General features: G+C 36.3%; 1 long non-coding RNA gene across 1 annotated transcript; it reads right to left on the reverse strand.

The window, feature by feature from the left end:
- Positions 1 to 10,084: 10,084 nt before the first annotated feature.
- Positions 10,085 to 19,052, reverse strand: LOC103100018 (uncharacterized). Its single transcript, XR_471480.3, has 3 exons — positions 18,190 to 19,052; positions 17,665 to 17,776; positions 10,085 to 12,609 (listed from the first exon to the last, which is right to left on the reverse strand). It is a non-coding gene; the product is annotated as an uncharacterized LOC103100018 (long non-coding RNA).
- Positions 19,053 to 19,286: the final 234 nt, after the last annotated feature.

Here is a 19,286-nt window from a genome sequence, read left to right on the forward strand (position 1 = left end):
ACCTCTGACAAAGGTTTAATTACTCATATTTATAATGAGCTAAATCAATTGTACAAAAAATCAAGCCATTCTCCAATTGATAAATGGGCAAGGGAAATGGAAAGGCAGTTCTCAGATAAAGAAATCAAAACTATTAACAAGCACATGAAGAAGTGTTCTACATCTCTTATAATCAGAGAGATGCAAATCAAAACAACTCTGAGGTATCACCTCACACCTAGCAGATTGGCTAACATAACAGCAAAGGAAAGTAATGAATGCTGGAGGGGATGTGGCAAAGTAGGGACATTAATTCATTGCTGGTGGAGTTGTGAACTGATCCAACCATTCTGGAGGGCAATTTGGAACTATGCCCAAAGGGCGACAAAAGAATATCTACCCTTTGACCCAGCCATAGCACTGCTGGGTCTGTACCCCAAAGAGATAATGGACACAAAGACTTGTACAAAAATATTCATAGCTGCACTCTTTGTGGTGGCCCAAAACTGGAAAACGAGGGGATGCCCATCAATTGGGGAATGGCTGAACAAACTGTGGTATATGTTGGTGATGGAATACTATTGTGCTCAAAGGAATAATAAAGTGGAGAAGTTCCATGGAGACTGGAACAACCTCCAGGAAGTGATGCAGAGCGAGAGGAGCAGAACCAGGAGAACATTGTACACAGAGACAAACACACTGTGGTATAATCGAACGTAATGGACTTCTCCATTGGTGGTGGTGTAATGTCCCTGAACAACTTTCAGGGATCCAGGAGAAAAAAAAAACACCATTCATAAGCAAAGGATAAACTATGGGAGTGGAAACACCGAGAAAAAGCAACTGCCTGAATACAGAGGTTGAGGGGACATGACAGAGGATAGACTTTAAATGAACACTCTAATGCAAATACTATCAACAAAGCAATGGGTTCAAATCAAGAAAACATCTAATGCCCAGTGGACTTACGCGTCGGCTATGGGGGGTGGGGGGGAGGAAAAGAAAATGATCTATGTCTTTAACGAATAATGCTTGGAAATGATCAAATAAAATATATTTAAAAAAAAATGAATATAATGCAACAACATTTTTTAATATTTAATATATCATAGACATTCCGCTAGTTGTTGGTTTTCCAAACACAAAAGTAATATATCCCGTGCCCTCTCTGGATGTGCTCATGTTCTCTTGGGAAGGAGGATGAGCAAATGGCCAGGTTTACACAAAAGTAAATAAAGGCAATTAGGAACAGGGCACTAAATCTCAAGTATACATGTAAGGTAGGAACAGCATTCCCTTTGAGGAGGTATTTGTCCATTCCTTTCACTTGTATCCAACTCTGACAATTTTTTTCTTCTTCTTCTCTTAAGTAGGTTTTTTTTTTTAAATTACCAGCATATCATTGAATCACCACCACCACCAGCTTGAGCTTTAAGGTTTATGGATAGATAGAGGGAGTATATTTCTGCTCATCTTCCAAATAAGGAATGGAAGATATCAATTAAATCGAATATTCAAAGGAAATATAGAACAACTTGGAGAGAAGGGTTTTTTAAGAAATGGGCAATTTAGTGTTGGGTCAAAAGAAAAAAAAGTTCAACAAAACTAGCCAACATATCAAGAATTTACTATTTATCATTTCATGCACTTAATACCATACTTTCATAAAGAAGGGAAGAAGGTTCTTATTCTTAGCTCTCCTCTGAGTTGCATTCTGCTCATATTAAGAGGTCAGGACACAACCTAGTGTATCTCTATATACAATGAGCCAGACATTAGAGATGATATTGCTCCAATGCATAAGAAGGAAACAATGACCCAAATATCACAGAACCCCCCAAAAGAACAGGGATCGAAAAGGAAAGAGTTGTCAGCAAAGTTAAATAATTGAGAGAAATCAATATAAAGATGAAGGCTATCAAAGTATATTGGGTATTATTGTCATGTTTTTGTTTTATTTATACTGTTTTAGTCACTTTGAATATAGGATATTGTTTAATAAGATAATTAAGACAAATAGAGATGTAAATGAGACTTAGATGAGGATAATATAGATTTTGCCTCCTGGGGGTGAAAAGAGAGAGTATCATGAAAGAATGAAGTAATAGAAAGAAAAAGTTTTCTATTTTAAGGAATATAAGTGCTTTACTTCATGCTTCATTTGAATGAATGATTAGGCAGGGGATATTCAAAGTAAAAAAATGTTCTTTGAGAGAGTTCCATCTCCTTGGAACATAGCTTTTCCCTAGAGAGAGGAGGTATATATCTCCAAAGATTGTCAATATTTAGGTAGAAGGTGCGGTCAACAAATTTTAAAAGAAATGAATGTTTATATAAAACAAATAAAATAGTCAAAATAACAGAAGATGAAAAGTATTTATAAACAATCTAATTTCAGAAAATGATCTTGAACCCTTTGGAAAGACCTATCATAGAACAATGACAACAATAAGAAAACTTGTTCCAAATACTTTTATAGATGGACTTTACCAAACAATTAAAATAATAGTTTGTGGGCTATAAAAATATATATTCACAAACTTGAAAAAGATAGAGATAGTCAATATTAAAGAGGCTTTGAGAAAACAGGCACAGTAATAAACTATTGGTGGACCTGTGAATTAGTCCAACTGTTCTAGAAAAAAGTTTGTAATCCTAGTTGAAATGAACATCTTTTGTTTGAGAAATTTCAAGTCTACCAATATTCCTCTAGGAGTTGAAAGATAGGAAGGTACCATAAATCTGAAAATATTTCTTGTGTTCTAACTCCACACTTCTGAAGTTTTTTGCTTTGTTTAGGTAACGAAGATCCAAAAACAAAAGGGATGGGAATGAGTAAACAAATTATGATACAGTAATTCAATGGAATATCATTATACTCCAGGAAATGCTTCTTATGATGAATTCAGAAAGGTATAGAAAAACTTAAAATGGATATAAATGAGTGAAATAAACAGAATTATCCTAAATAAAATGCAAATTTCCTCAAAAATGTAAACCAAAATGTCAACAAATGAAATCAAACCTAATATAATCATACTTGGACCTCAAAAAGAGATGACAATGCATCTTCCTCCCTTCACTCTAGGGGTGGTTAACAATGAGTGTGAACTACTGAATACACAATCAGACATTTTCATGTTGGTTTCTCCTACACTGTTTTCTCCCTCCTCCCCTTTCTTATGAAATATTTTTAAAGTTATAAATTACTAAGTTGGGAATATGAAAATTATATATTCATAAATTATTGGGTAAATCAGATTGAAAGCCAGGCCTAGGAACTAGAGTTCCTAAATCAAAAAAGTCCTCAGGTAAGTCTTGGCTGTATGACCCTGAGCAGATGATTTAATTACTATTGCCTGACTCTTGCTGCCTTTCTGCCTTGGAACCAATACACAGTATTGATTATAAGATGGAAGATAAAGATTTAAGAGAGAGAAAAAAAGTAAGAAATTGTTATTTGGTTATTTCAGTTATGATTTTGTGACCTCATTTCGGGGGGTGAATCATACTGGAGTGGTTTTGCCATTTCATTTTCAAGGTTATTTTACATATGAGGAAACTGAGGCAAAAAGGGTTAAGTGACTTGTCCACAATCACATAACTATTAAGTGTCTGTGGCCAGATTTGAATTCATGAAGATGAGGCAATGGGATATAATCTAGAAGGCTTCAGATTTTTCTTCAAAGAATTGAAGAGATAGTTTTAAAAATAAAGATTATTTTAGATTCCTGATCACTGTGGATCTAGGAATTCGAAATATAGAAAATGTTCTTAGGCAGGTCTACTTTGTACTTCTTTGATTTATTCCAGAAAAGCCTAATTTTTCGCTTCATTCAGAACTCCATTATCTGTTCAGAGAAATGATATAAAATATCATTTTGGGGAGTTTTTCAAACCATAAAGTAGGCTTATTTTTTTAATGTGGGAGATTATAAGCCAATATTTCTTTTTCAGTTATGTAGATTATGTACTTTCACCATGAAATATAATGAGTAAAAACTGTAATGATTAGTAGCCTATGTCAGAAAGAGTGACAGTGTTGACTCATTCTCACCAACCAGTGGTTTGTCATACTTTTAAAAACAATTTCAGTTTAGAAGTGTTTCCAAAGTAATATGTTACAACTGTAATCCAATCTGAAAGTGAGAAGTAGATATAGCATAATGGTCAAGCTTTTGTCTTTATGAGTAAGATACGATCTCCTTCAGATCCATTTTTATTTGCCAATCTTCCATACTGATTTTGGCAGCATTAAAGGCCTTTATTTTTCATATGGATGAACTTTTCATGAACTATATCTATAAGGCATTAGGCAAATAAATATGTTCCCCAATTTTAAAATGTGCAATAATGGTGCTTTCTTTTTCCATATATACAATGCTTTAAAAAAAGAAATCTCTGCTTGGACTAGAGAGTGGGAAATAAAGAAAAATCTCATTTTTAGATCCACATTATTTTTATTTCCCCTGTTCTACATTGCTGAGAATTCTTTGAGGTACTATAATTTGGACACAGATGATATTCAATAAAACTTTGTCAACTCATGAAAGTGTTAAATAGCCTCAACTTTCTTATAAGGCAGTATTTCAGGTTTGTGCCTAAAGAAACGTTTGGTTCATAGACACTGAATAGAAGTACACATTTTAAAGTCCTCTCTATTCTACATAAACCATATCTTTAGGAAGGCTAGAACAGATTTGGGGAAAATGTTTCATGTTTTCATGGGCCATGACTCTGGGGAAATGATTTGACCCTAAGTGGATGGATTAACTAAGATCGTGACAGAAGCATGACCTTCACAAATAAGGGCATGACTTGTCTAATATCTTATGAGAAGTCCTTTAATTTAAATCTGTGAAGGCACATAGGAGCCCAGAGAAGTAAACATAAAGCTAGGATAACGAGCCTAAGTGTGCTTGGACTTGCCCCTGTGCTAAGTAAATTATATACAGTTTAAAAGGTCATCAAGTTCACAAAGAACCAATCAGTGAGCACAGGACCCTCATTGACCAATAAATGTGATGAAAACATGGATCTTCAGACATTTTATGGGAATGAACTTTTGCCTGGGAAATTAGATATGCTTAACAGGAAACAATTTTTAAGACTATGAAAAAAATGGTTTACTTTAATACTTTAAACATCAAAGATTTTAGTGTGGTGTAATTTCTCTCTGCCTTAGGTAGGACATAGTCTGCTGCATGTTGTAGGTGGTGGTGAGGGGATCAATAATTGCTAATAAACCTTCCAGTGATGTCTATTTGAATTTCCCTGGGCTGGTTCTAAAATACAAACAAAATGCATCCCCATACTTAGAGCCTTTTTTACAAGTTAAGGTCTGAAAGAGCTTGCCTTGGAGAACTCATATTCTCCATAAATTAAGAAGGGTAAAGGAGTAGAAATTTAGTATTGTTGGAGAATTTGGAGAGATGAAGCATTGTGAAGTAGGAGCTCCCATCTGATCTGATCGTTTGACCATTGACCTTCCATATCCTATTGCATTGATCTCCAATCCTCTTCTTTGCCAAGTGATCCTATTCCATCCTATCTTCTCCAAAAGACCAATCCTTCCCTACCCCTCCAACCTTCTTCACTCACTTATTTTTAATCTTTCCCTGTCTTCTGGCACATTCTCTACTGACATCCAATCTTGTATCTCCAGTGCCTTCCAGAAATCTTGAATTGTATTTCCAGTAGACATCTTTAACTCCAACATATTCAAAATAAACTCATTATCCCTCCCCCATAAGCCCTCTTACTCTCTTTCCTTCCCTTTTATTGTAAAGGATAACACCATCTCCCCAGTCCCTCAGGCTCTCAACCTAGGAGTCATCCCAGACTCCTGACTGTCTCTGAAGTGCTCCTCCATTTCCATAGTATTGGCAAGACCTGTCATTTTCACCTTTACAACATCTCTTGATATGAATGGTCCCTTCTCTCCTCCAATATTGCCACCATTTTGGTATGGGTCCTCATCAGCGCTTGCCTGGATTATTGTAACAAAATTCTGGTGCATCTGCCCCACTCATGTCCCCTTCTCACTCTACTCTATCCTTTGTTCATCCACTAAAGTGATCCTCCTAAAGGGTAGGTGCTGGTATGTCATCCTCCCTCCTAAGTAAATTACAATGGTTCCCTATTTGTTTTCAACACCAAAAGTAAAGAGTTTTATTTTGCATTCAAAACCCTTCATAACCCTTTCCTACTTTTTTCCCCAGGTTTTACATCTTACCTGTAGTCTTTAATCCGGGGACATTGCCTTCCTGGACATTCCCCTAGTTGGGCACACTAATTCTCAGCATTTTCTCTGTCACCCAGTCCTGAAATTCTTTCCATTCTCCATTCTATTTATTCCCTGGTTTTCTTTAAGTCCCATCTAATATCCTGCCTTCTATGTAATGCCGTATTTAAGGTCTTAATTCTAGTACGTCCCCAGGTAATTATTTTCTACTCATCTTGTATATAGCTTACTTTGTATACATTTGTTTATATGCTGTTGCCCCCATGGAATTGTGAATTCCTTGACAACAAAGACTGCCTTTTGTCTCTTTTTTATCCCCAGCATTTAGCAAAATACGATATATAATAGCTTTTTAATAGTTTTATCAATTAATTGTTTTAAGCATTTTTCATGGATTAAAGTAATTTACTTCATTAAAAAATAAAATCAACAATTTCTATTAGTAGCAGCTAGATTGACCGACCATATTCTAAGGCAACACGTATAAACACCTAATTTCTGCATCATATACTAAATTTAACTAACTTGAGGAGACTAAATAGGTTCTCATATGCACTTGGGATATCCAGAGCTTGGACACATGTTGAGTGCATTCAAAAAATTCAACAAATACTTAGGACTTGTGTTTGTATCTGGGGTCTTTTACAGCCTGTGTGACTTTAGACAAATTAGTCAGCTTCTCTGGACCTTGGGAAAGTCTCTCAGCATTTTAAGTCCCTCTTTTAAATTGTTATCTATTGCATCCTTCAGTTTAAAGCTTATCCGAGTTATGGTTAGATGATTCCATTTAATTCTTATCATATACCTGGTCCAAGGATACCATTCCTAGGAGATCAATTTAGAACAGCCTCCAAGGAATTGAGTGAAGTTGGAGAGACAAGACAGCTCAGTTCCCGTCAGTCTTTCTCCAATCCCACTCTTGATGTTCTTTTGAAAATTATAGTGTAGTTAAGTTGGTGACAGAGACTAAAGGGAGTCAGTGACTGTTGTTCAAGTGTGTTGCTTTTGTTATGTATTTCTGTAGTACTAAAGTAGCGAAGTCTTCCTTCTGGAAGATCAGAACAAACGTATTTCAAGGATCATTTTCTCAGAGGCACAAACAGATGCTCTAGAGCTATTGGGGACTCTTGCTTTTTACCTGTAACTCAGCAGGTAGGTGGTGCAGTGGACAGAGTCCCAAGCCTGACTCAGGAAGATCTAAATTCATATACAGCCCATGAAAGTGGGCACTTAATCTTGTTTGTCTCCGTTCTCTCATCTGTAAAATAAGCTGGAGAAGGAAATGGCTCTAGTATCTCTGCCACGAAAACCTCCAATGAGGTCACAAAAGAGTTGGATATACCTGGGCAACAACAATGGATGAAATATAATTGTAACTGAATGGATATTTATTGAAAAAAATCATGTTTTTAATCTTTCAATTTAGTTTGAGTCAGATTGGAATTAGGGGATACACACAATAATCATTATTATCAATATTATAGCTAATATTTAATATGTGAGGCACCATGCTAAGCACTTTGCAAATATTATCAAATTATCTCACAACATCCTGGGACATAATTGCTATTATTATATCCATTTTACAGATGAGAAAACTGAGGAAGGTAAAGATTAAATGATTTGCTCAGGGTTACACAGATAGTGAGTATCTGAGTCTAAATTTGAACTTGAGTCTTTCTGACTCCAGATCCTGTACTCTATCCATCACACAACCTGACTGTTAAATTCTTCACAGTTAGTCATCATACTTTATTGCTATTATTGGGTGCAAAGTTCTGCTCACTTCAATTTAGATCATTTCATTTAAATCTTTCCAGGTTTGGGGGATCATCTTTTCATTTCTAATAATACAATAGCATTCCATTACAGTTATATTTAACAATTTGTTCAACCATTCCTCCTTTAATGGATATCATTTCAATTTCCTGTTCTTTGCTATCACAAAAAGAACTACCATAATTATTTTTGTACAAGTAGTTCACTTTCCCCTATCTTGGATTTTTTTTTTGGGGGGTGGGGTCAGGAATACAAACCTATTGGTGGTATTGCTGATATATGCATAGTTTCATGGCCATTTGGGTATGATTCTAAATTGCTTTTCAAAATGGCTGTATCACGTCTTCTCCAACAGTGTATTAGTGTCCCAATTTCTCCATATCTCCTCCAATATTTATCATTTTCCTTCATTTGTCATAGTAGCTAGTCAGATAGTTGTGTGGTGGTACTTCAGAGTTGTTTTAATTTACTTTAGTCTCAAATTAATGATTTGGATGATTGTTTCATATAACTAAAGATTGTTTCAATTTCTTTATCTTTAATTTCTGTTCATAACTTTTGACCACTTGTCAACTGGAGCATGTGAATTCTTACAAATTTGGTTCAGTTCTCTGAATATTTCAAAAATGTTGTCTTTCTCAGAGACAACTTTCTATAATAGTCTTTCTTCCAGTTTGTTCTTTTCTTTCTAATCTTGGTTGCATTGGCATTGTTTGTGCAAAACCTTTTTTCATTTAACATAGTCAAAAATATCTACTTTATATCTCATGATGTTTTTTATATTCTTATCTTGTCGACATGCAAATCATTCTATACTTCTCTTGTTTATGGTTCTATCCTTTTTTTCTAAATCATGTATCCATTTGACTTTACTTTGGAATATAGTGTGAGATGGAAAACCAAGTTATTGATGAATCGTTTTCTGTCATTTATTGTCTGGTTATTGACTTGAAAGAAAAAAGAAAAACAATTCTGTTTTTATAAAATCTTTATTCCTCTTCCAAACACATGAGTATGCATACAAAAATGTAGATATACACATATATATATCTCAGAATTATCACATGAATTCACATGTGTATATTCATGTTGTAAGGGGTTTTGACTAATATATTATCCTTATGGTCACCAGGGATTAATTCAAATCTCAAATAAAATACTCAAGTCAGTTTGGCAATTTTATGGCAGTTTAATTAATATAGAGGGAAGGAATTAAGAAGAAGAAAGAGGGAAAAGGGTATAGGATATCTCTGGCTTAGCCTGAGCCAAGGGGAGTTCAGAGACTTTCCAGCCATGAGGCCTCCTCCAAGATGAGGGGCCTCCTAGGAGGATGGCATTTTTAGGAGGCAAAGGGAAAAAAAGAATCAGCCTAAACTCCAAGAGAACTCAGAGAAGATGCCTCACCTGACCTACGATATTAAGCTTCTTCCAGTTACTGTATCAAGGATGCTCACTGCTAAACCCGGACAATAGCTACAGCCATGCCAAGATGCCAAGATGCTCAGCACACTGCCACCAGCTACCTCTCCGCTAGAAGAGCCAGAGCCACCTCTTCACAAAAAGAGCCTGGAGAGAGTAAGTGATGCAAAATATATAGACTTTTTTTACATTACTTCATTTGTCTCACATGTACCAATGGTAGCTTAAGCTTGACTTAGGACAGTCCAGGGGATCTTTCAGTTGTTTCTGATTTTCATTTGCTAGCACATGTCTGTCATAGGCCATCCTTCTCAACACTTAATCCTTAGGTAGGGGTGTAGACATTCCTACTTTGTTAGACTAAGCAGGGTGGAGTAAATCTAAAATTCACAATGTGTATATATAAATCTACCCTTTATGGATATTTAGCATTTCAATTCTTTTTGAAATTATACCAGTATTAAGGAATGTATAGAAAGTGAGTTAAATGGAAAGCAAGGTCATAGACTTCCCCAAATTATTAAATATTCTTGAAGAAAATACCCTAAGAGATCTTTTTTCTTCCTTTTTAAAAGGAATATTCTTATTAATTCTATGATTATGAAAGTGTTAAGTTGAAAGATAACCAAAGTTTCTAATCTAAAGCAATTATAATTATTTGGCCTTGGAAAAATGAGAATAGTTTTCTTTCAGTGAAACTTAAAACAAATGCAAATAAAATGCAATCCTTGCCTTCTTTCCAATCTTATCATAAGAACAATGTTTCACTATAGACTGTTTAATAACAATGTACTTGTGAATACTTTTTTGAAAGGATTTTGTTAATATTTTGGGTAAATAACCTCTACGTGAAACCTAGGCATTCTATGATATTATGAATTAGATTTCCTAATTGGGTGGATCTATTAAGACAATACCTTAGAGAAAGTTTTTAGCCCTTTATGGTAATTAATTAATACCTCCTTTGTTGTAAAATGGGTAAACATTATTATCCATATTTAGGGAGCTAGAGACAAAATAGAATATCCTTTTCCCCTCTGATCTTACTATTTAAAAGCATTTATTTTCTATAAAAAAATTGCATGATTATAGGATTCAATATTGACATTGACCTCCACTTGCTCATATTCTTTATTCAAAAAGGCTTATCAAGGTTGAAAAAATAATGTTTAGGGTTTTGTGTGTGTGAAGAGGGGGGTGCCTAACTAGCAGAGTTTTGTTTGTTTTAAAAGGAATAAAGCCAATTGTTTTAGATAAGCTACCTCCACCAATTCCTCCTGGAAGAAGTTTTTTGGAATACAGATTTGTTTACAATGTGGTGAATCATGCCAGTATACTACACAATCAGGCTGGGAAACAAGAGAGCAACAGTGCAATATCTTTGGGGCCACCAGGCTTCCTGTATAAGTATTTTTTAAAAATTTAATCAGGTCCACATGCACTCCTATTGATTCCTCTAAGGGAGAAATTTACCCAAATTTTGTAAAAATGTTGCCAATTCATAAAAGGCTTAAATTAACATTAATGAAGAAAACAGTAGGGAAGAAAGCACAAGTGCCACCTGGAGGAGACAGATGTGGCAACATTTCCCCCCTTTTTGCATGTTTACATTGTCAGAGAGAAAGAGAGAGCCATATTAGTGGATGATGAAGATTCAGTTTAGCCTAGGGTACTTACCCTGCTGCCAAGGCCTTTCTGTATAATGCTCTAAAGAAAGACTTAAGAGCAATTTCAAAACCAATGGATAATTTTCAATTCCAGTGGCTTAGCATAGTGAGGACTTTACAGTGATTCACCAAGATATTGGTTAGATTTTTTACTTTGCCTGTTTTTCTTCTATAATATAATATGTAAAATTATAGGACCAGGTGTTTGGGAAAGATTCTACAAAATCCTTTTGTATTTTGCCACTAATGTGGCATGGTATTGAGAGACTAGCACTAATAATGTACAATAATCACTAAGAACTTTTGTCAGGTTCAGCAAATGTCTATGGAATGCTCTGGCATCTGCTGAAGACCTCCTTTGTGAATTCTGGTTACAAGAGGAAGGAGTAGGGAGAGTTTTCTATCAAGACCGCCATTTTAATTCCATGTATCCCAATTCTTTACAGATGAACTGAATTCCTGCTCTGGAGAAGATCCTGAAGGGAGGTGGCACTGTATAGTGGAAAGAGAGGAAGAGAGCCCTGGGTTTAAGCCCCAATCTTGAAGTTTATTCCTTGTGTGACTTTGGGCAAGTGGACTAATGGATTTCAATTTAATCATCTATAAATGAGGTATTCCAGTGGTTAGAGTACTGTGCCCAGAGCCAAGAAGATTACAGTGAAAATCTGGTATTAGAGCGCATACTAGTGATGTGACCCTGGGTAAGTCACTTAACCCTGTTTGCCTCAGTTCCTCTTCTGTAAAATAAGTTGGAGAAGGAAATGGCTAGTGATTCCAGAATCTTTGCAGGAAAATCCTAAATTGGGTCCTAAAGAGTCAGCCATGACTGAACAACAACAAAATGAGAGAATTTGCCAAATGAGCTCTGGTTCCTCCATGTTCTAGCTCTTAGATCATATGCTTCTCAGGTACAAAGAACTATAAAAGATGCATGGATGGGTAAGACATTCCTTGCCTTTAAAAAGTTTACAACCTCATATATAAGGTATGTATGAGAATAACTCAAAGTCACAGTGCAAGACAATATAAGTGCTAATTTAGGACACAAAGAATATAGGAAACTCCCGAGAATATAAGAGCAATACAAACAAATATCATTATACTTTGTCTAGAACTTAAATATGTACTTTTGTACTTTATTCTTATGATACTACTTCACTACTTTGAAGTATTGCTATATTAAGTTTAGAAAACATTTACACACACACATTCACACATATGAAGGACTGTAGCCATTGTCAAAGATGGATGTGACATTAAGTTCTAAATGTAAATAATAAATCATGTTCTATAGAAGATCCGAGAAGATGAGATTGTCTTTGATTAAAGAGTTAAGTAAACCTTTGGTTAACTGCTTGATGCCTCATTTCCTAACAAGGCGTTAGTGTTGACTCCATCTCTAACACTTCTTGATGAAAATGCCATTCTTGCTTAAATTAAGTGAGGAGATCTAACAGAGGACCAGAAACTTGAGTCTATTCTAGAGTTTGTGCACCAATGATTCTCCTACACCAGTACAGCCTGGAAGAGCAAACAAAAATCAGTGAAACAATGACTTGACCCTGCAGTCAAACATGCTGGATTTTACAATCAAGAAATCAATTTTGTCCACCAGCCATGCTGTATTCAGGAAGTGAGCTGAAAGCTGATAGTCATTTCAATGTTGAGCCTACTCTCCCTGATGGCTTGAAGAAGTAATATGCTAGAAATATAGAGGAGAACGTACCAGGGTGATGGAGGAACATGTACTGATATTCTTACTGTATCTTCTTAGCAAGTATCCCTTTGTGAAACTATTTGGTGTCAATTGGTTAAATGATATTTATGTGCTAATCACTGGATCAATTAATGATATGAAAGATACTGACTGTAGCTGGTGATTTACATTACACAAAATGCAACAGAATGAGAATACATAAAATAGCAAGAATCTTACTGACCTTTCAGGAATGTCCCTTAGAAACCAGAGAATGGGGGTATAGAGCCTCAGAGGGATCTGGCTCCTCAAGAAAGAAACATCCAGAGAATATAAGAGTTGTACTTTTTAAATCTTTTTATTCTCATCTCCCTTAAGCTGCCTTGGATGTTTCTCATTTTATAGTTCTTGCTTCTCTATATTCTACTATAAATATTTTTCTACCATTTTAATGGTTTTATTCTATCACTAAGGAAAAAAAAATTGCAAATATTTTGTTATTTCTTAATTATTTATACTTAATTATTGTGCTTTTCATTTTTTTATACTTTATAATATTTGTAATAATTGCTTAAACATACACACACATCCTAAAGTCTCTTCAATCAATTCTTTTAATAAATCATAGAACTATGATGGCAAAGCTATGGCACACATGCTGGAGATGGCATGCAAAGACCTCTCTGTGAACATGCATGCCAAGGACCCAGTGCCCCAAGGACCCTGTGCCCCCTTCTCAGATGGACAGAGTCTACCAGAGTTCCTATCTAGAGTGCCAGAAGGAGGTGAAGCTGGGCATCTCCCCTCTCCCTCTCCCCAGTAGGAGCTAGTAAGCAGCTCTTGTCAAAACAGTATCCCTTGCAAGACCTGATTGTCCCACATTCAGAATTCAGTGACCTCTTCATTTCCTTTGGTCCCAGTGATACAGGAACAGTTGATTTCTTTATTATCAGAAGCAACCATTGTCTTTATTATACAGAGTATTTTTGGGATTTGGGGCTGTGTCTTTTGAGTTTGTACTTTTAAAATGTTCAACACTGTAGGCTAGTGATTTGGGAATAAATTTTATGAACCCAAGTCTAGGCTAATAGCTTCTTCAGCTATTTCCCATTTTCTTTCACAAGCAAACTTGAGCTACTTTAATTTGCATTCTTAATCCCCTGGCCCAGCCTATTCAATTTGCATTCAAAGGGGTGCCTGCCTGAGGAAGAAAGGTGGGTTGAAATCTCTGGAAGCCAGCATCTCCAAATCAGCCTTGCATTTGGATTAAAACCTGGCTTCAACCCTTGATCATTTGCTAAAAAGGTTAATTTGGAGGATTCCCGCTTCAGGAAGGCTGGACCATGATGGGGAAAATGTGTCAGGATTATGTCATTAAACCTGTGGGTTATATTTTCCTGTAAATAAGGTGTTTTCCTGTAAACTGGATTTTTTTTTGCCTTTTTTTACCCTAGCCACACTTTCTCACTTTCTCTCTCAATAAAGTGTTGCCTTTGAAATGGCTTCTGGTTCTTTGAATAGTGGTTCCTGAGGGTGTGCTTTGAAATTTTCAAGGTTCCCTCATTTTCCACTTTGGAGAGGAGCTACATTTGAGGGGATCATAACTCATGTAAGTAGAGGGGAGCCCAGTAGAGTGCTTGTGTCCCTCACCTCTACCTCTCCCCAGGCCTGATTACATCACTCATCCCCCTGCCTAGAAATCCAATAAGGGTGCTTCCTCCTTCCCCTGGGTGGAATAAGGGAGTAAACAGTGTGAACCACCAAATGTGGTCTCTGGGGGGGGGGGCATGAGCATGGCACTTGTTCTGGTGGGGCCTGGCACTCTATCTCCAAAAGGTTGCCTATACCTGTCATAGAACAACATAGTACCTGAGTTGGAAGAGAGGTCAGTGACCATCTAATTCAATCCATACCAGAAAAAAAAAAAAAGTCCTCTACAACATATCCCACAACTGATCATACAGGCCTTGCTCAAAAGCATCCAGGGTCAGGGAACCTACTATCTGCTGGGAAAATTTATTCCACTTTTCCAAACCTCTAATTGTTGGCAAGCTTTCCCTACATCACATCTAAAGTAGCCTTGCAGCGAGTTCTTTATTGTGACCACTTTTGGAGCAATTACTCCTCTTTCACCTGGTAACTTTTTAATATTTAGACTGTTTTATCCCTTGTACTTCTATTCTTTAGGTTAAAATCCTTAGGACTTTCATATGATTTTTATATAATATACAATTAATTTTTTTTCAATGCACTGCTTACTTTACTCTGTGCCCAATAGCATTGGTCAATTTCCTTCCTAAAATGGGATACCCAGAAATGACTACTACCTTCCCAAAGTCTTAGAATTATCTGACTGTCACCTCAATAAATAGGAACACAATATTTCTGATGGTCACCTAAGAACTGTTTAATTTTTTTAAGCTGGTGTTTCATGTTGTTGATTCCTCCTGAGGGGACAATCCCCTGAGGAACAATGTGTTCCAGTGACCATGGTGGTGGGTGATGTAGGAGCTGTGGAGCTCTTTGTGATGGGTCAGACATCCAAGATGACCTTGGCATCTGTAAAAATGGAGATTTGAACCCTGGACTTCAATTCCCAGAAGTCCTTGGTAGTTCCCAGAATTCCCCCAAATCCCACCTGAGATACCCACCTGGGTGGAGAACAAAATGGGTATTTAAACTGACTGTACTGCCTACCCCTCTCCTGGCTTCTGCTTCTAAGCATACGCTCTCTCAAGAGGTAGAGTAAGTGAAATTGAATGGGCTTTCAGCCCTCCTAGGCACATGCTTTCTTATTTTGTATTTTCTTTATTTCTTAATTCTAATAATCTTTAATAAACCTCATAAAATATAATACTTTTAGCAGAGAAACTAATTTTAAATGTTATACATCCCTGGCCATTGCCAGCCATCCTGGCTTTTGTCTTGCCAGTACTTGTCAATGACTCTGGAAGAGAGAATGAGGCTAATGACTTTGTGTAACTCTGTCTCACTGAAATCCAATTAACTAGCAGTCAAGACATCACCCCATAATGTCATGGGTCCTCTTTGAAATGGACAAAAACACACAACACATATTCGAATATATACATTAGAAACCAAGGTGCCTATATATAAGCTTGTTTATATTATAAATATATATTTACACATATAAACACATAAATATATATACACAAGTGTAAATTGCATGACATATGCATGTATATATGTAGAAAACCAAATGTAATAATTATATATTGTATAATATATTCATCTACTTTTTTATTACCTAAATTAACTCTTTTAACCCAAGACTAAGATTTTTACATCTGTTAATATTAAATTTCAAATTATGTAATTCAGCCCAAGCCTTTTCCTTTTGATCCTTATTTGTCTCTGTAATATCCTATCTTTCTGGGGCACCTGGTTGGTTCAGTGACTAGGGAGCCAGACATGGAGATGAGCGGTCCCAGGGTCAAATACAGCCTCAGAAAAGTCTTAGCTGTGTGACTCTGGGCAAGTAACTTTACCCCCAAATTGCCTATCTTTTATTGCTCTTTTGCTTAAGAATTGATGGTATTTAAAAATGGGTTTAAAAAATTACTCTCTCTTCCTTTGTATTATCTGCACATTGAAAAGCATGTCATTTCTGCCTTTATCTAAATAATTTCTAGAAATATGAGATAGCACAGAACTAAGCCTAAAACATTGGGGATTCGCTTTCTGAGTTGTCATTTTTACCCTTGGTAACTCTTTGGGTCTGGCAATCAACAAATTTTTATTCTACTTAGCTGTACTAAAACCTAGCTCATATATTTGTATCATTTCTGTAAAAATATCACAAGGGAATGTTCAATGTTTTGCTATGATGTAGGTTAACTATTTTTGAGTCTGCTTTCTAGATCAAGCACTCGGACAAAACTTCTCAAATGGAAAAGAGGTTCTTATGGAATGACATCTACCTGCTAAAGTCATTTTGGCCTTTTATGATCAGCATTTAAAATTCTTGATGCTAACTAACTCACATTTTAATAATATATATTCAAGAATCTTTTTCTAGGATAGAAGTCTAGTTTATCACTTTTAACTTTTCTCTTTCATTTTTTAAAAAATTCTTATCTTAGAATCAATACACATATTGATTATAAGGCAAAAAAGTAACAAGGTCTGGGCAATTAGGATTAAGTGATTTGCCCAGGGTCACACATATTGGAATTACCTGAGGCCACATTTGAATCCAGGATCTACCATCTCTTTTCTATTCTCTATTCTTTCTATAGAGAGCTTGACTCTCTATTCACTGAACTACCTTGCTGCCTTCTCTTTCCTTTTTAAAGAAAAAAAAACTAACATTTTTTACCTCTATTACTATGCTAACTTTCTCATTCCTGCCAAAATTTTCAGGTATTTTTGAGAGCAACTAAGATGTAGGTAGATGGCACCGTAAATAAAGTTCTGAACTTGGAATCAGAAAGGCCTGAGTTCCAATTAGGCTTCAAATTAAGTCACTTAACCTCTTTATGTCTCAGTTATTTCAACTGCAAAATAGGGACAATAAAATCTCTCCCTGATCCTGTCATGAAGATCAAATTAGATAATATGTATAAAACTTTTATCATAGTGCCTGGTTGCACATAGTAGGTGCTTCATGAATAATTATTCCCTTTATTAAACAAGTACATTTTAAATATTTTTGTTCATTTCCTATGATAAGAAAAACATCTACTTGATGTAATTTGGGATATTGATTTTTCTCCTTGAAATGCAATATATATATATATATATATATATATATATTTATATTTCTCAGACTTAATTTAAGAGAGTGAGGATCTAACAATTCACATAGCTTCCTTGGTTACCTAAATAGAAAAAGTAAAATACAATAGGCGTCAACTTACCTTTCTGTCTTGGTACTGAAAACACAGGTTAGTGATGAGGGGACAAAGGTGGATAGATGTTGGTTTCTACCTAGGGGATTGACCCAGCTGTGGTCTCTGAGTATTCTGGTTTCTGTTAGTGAAAATAAAGTGGATTTCACTTTCCTCTCACTGAGGCAGTAGCAGGTAATGGCCCTGAAGATGATGTTATATAGGAAAATTTATTTCAAAGTAAGGTTAGGGAATGAGGATTAGGGAAAAGGAGTTTCCTATCACTTGTTCTCTAATCTCCACCCAAACCAACCTAAGCTCATTGCAAGATGAAGCTCTTCTGGTCTTCTGCCTCCCTTTCCACCCGCCTGGGATAGCTAGATGTTACCAAAAATCTGTCTAAACACTACCTGTCTATAATCCTCAGATATTCTCCCAAAGTTGTCTTCAGGGGTTTGATAAGAGTGACTCATATTGCTGAGTTCACCCAGTAGGGTTTGACCCCAAAGCCCAACCTAACTTAGAATAAAGCCAGGAAAGTTGGCACACACTCACAGGGAGCAGAGATAACCAGATTTGCTCCACGCTGCTCTCCAGCTGATCAGGAACCACAGAGAAGGATTGAAGGGTTGTCCTTTGTTCTCCAAGGACTTGAGATAGGAAAAGCTCCTCAAAGCAGCTCTTCCCTCTGCTTGGGCAGGACCAGGAACAAAGTGGTAGTCCAAGACCAAGACCAAGGACCAAGTGATAGTTGGCTAGCAGTTGACCCTTCCTTCTCTAGCCCCTGGCTTCTAGAATACTATCTCCAAAATTCTTTCCCATGTGTCAATGCCAGTTTCTTAAACTTTCCATCTTATGCTTCTCTCTATAATTTCCGTATTACAGTACTGAAATATAAGGGAATACTGAGGTGTGTGGATGATGCTTCAGTTCGGTTTTAGAACAATAAGGCAGTTAGGACTCACCACACTGGGCCAATGCACTAACCAGGCTTCCAAACAGTCACTGTAAAAACTAATAGGTTTATTAGTAAAATAAATGGGAGGGAGGGAGGATTTAGGATTGAAGATGCCCCAATCACTACGATTCTCACTTCCCACTTCTCTCTAAAATCATCGCAAAATGAACTCTTCTTGTTCTTGCTGCTCCTTAAGAGCTCCCTGATTCTGGCTCATATCCCAAGCCCTCTCTCGTCTACCTCGCACTATAAATCCTCCTTTGTTGGTTTATCAAGATGTGACAGGTTTCAAGATGTAAAAGGATGAACTCTGGATGTCTGAGTTCAACCCAGCTGGGCCTGGCCTGAAGCTGAAACCTCATCCCTCACACCGATAACTGACTCTGACAATGATGTTCTTTGTCAGGGTTGAGAGTATGTAGAATCTTCTTCATATATTCATATGTATATGAATATATATACATATTATAAATATATATATATATATATTTCTTCTTGTGAGAAAAGGTACTCCCAAAGAAGTCAGAAGATTTCCCTTCTCTCACTGACAGGCTTGGTGAAACAGGGTCAGCAGAGATTGGCTCCTTCCTCTTTCAGCTCCAGGACAGGAAGAACACAGTTGGTAGTTTCAGCTTCAAAAAATCTCCTCCCACATTCCAGAATCCTCTCTTAGGGTTCCTAGCATGCAGTCCTT

Source organism: Monodelphis domestica, chromosome 8 (genome assembly GCF_027887165.1).
Source record: "Monodelphis domestica isolate mMonDom1 chromosome 8, mMonDom1.pri, whole genome shotgun sequence".
NCBI classification, from domain to species: Eukaryota; Metazoa; Chordata; class Mammalia; order Didelphimorphia; family Didelphidae; genus Monodelphis; species Monodelphis domestica.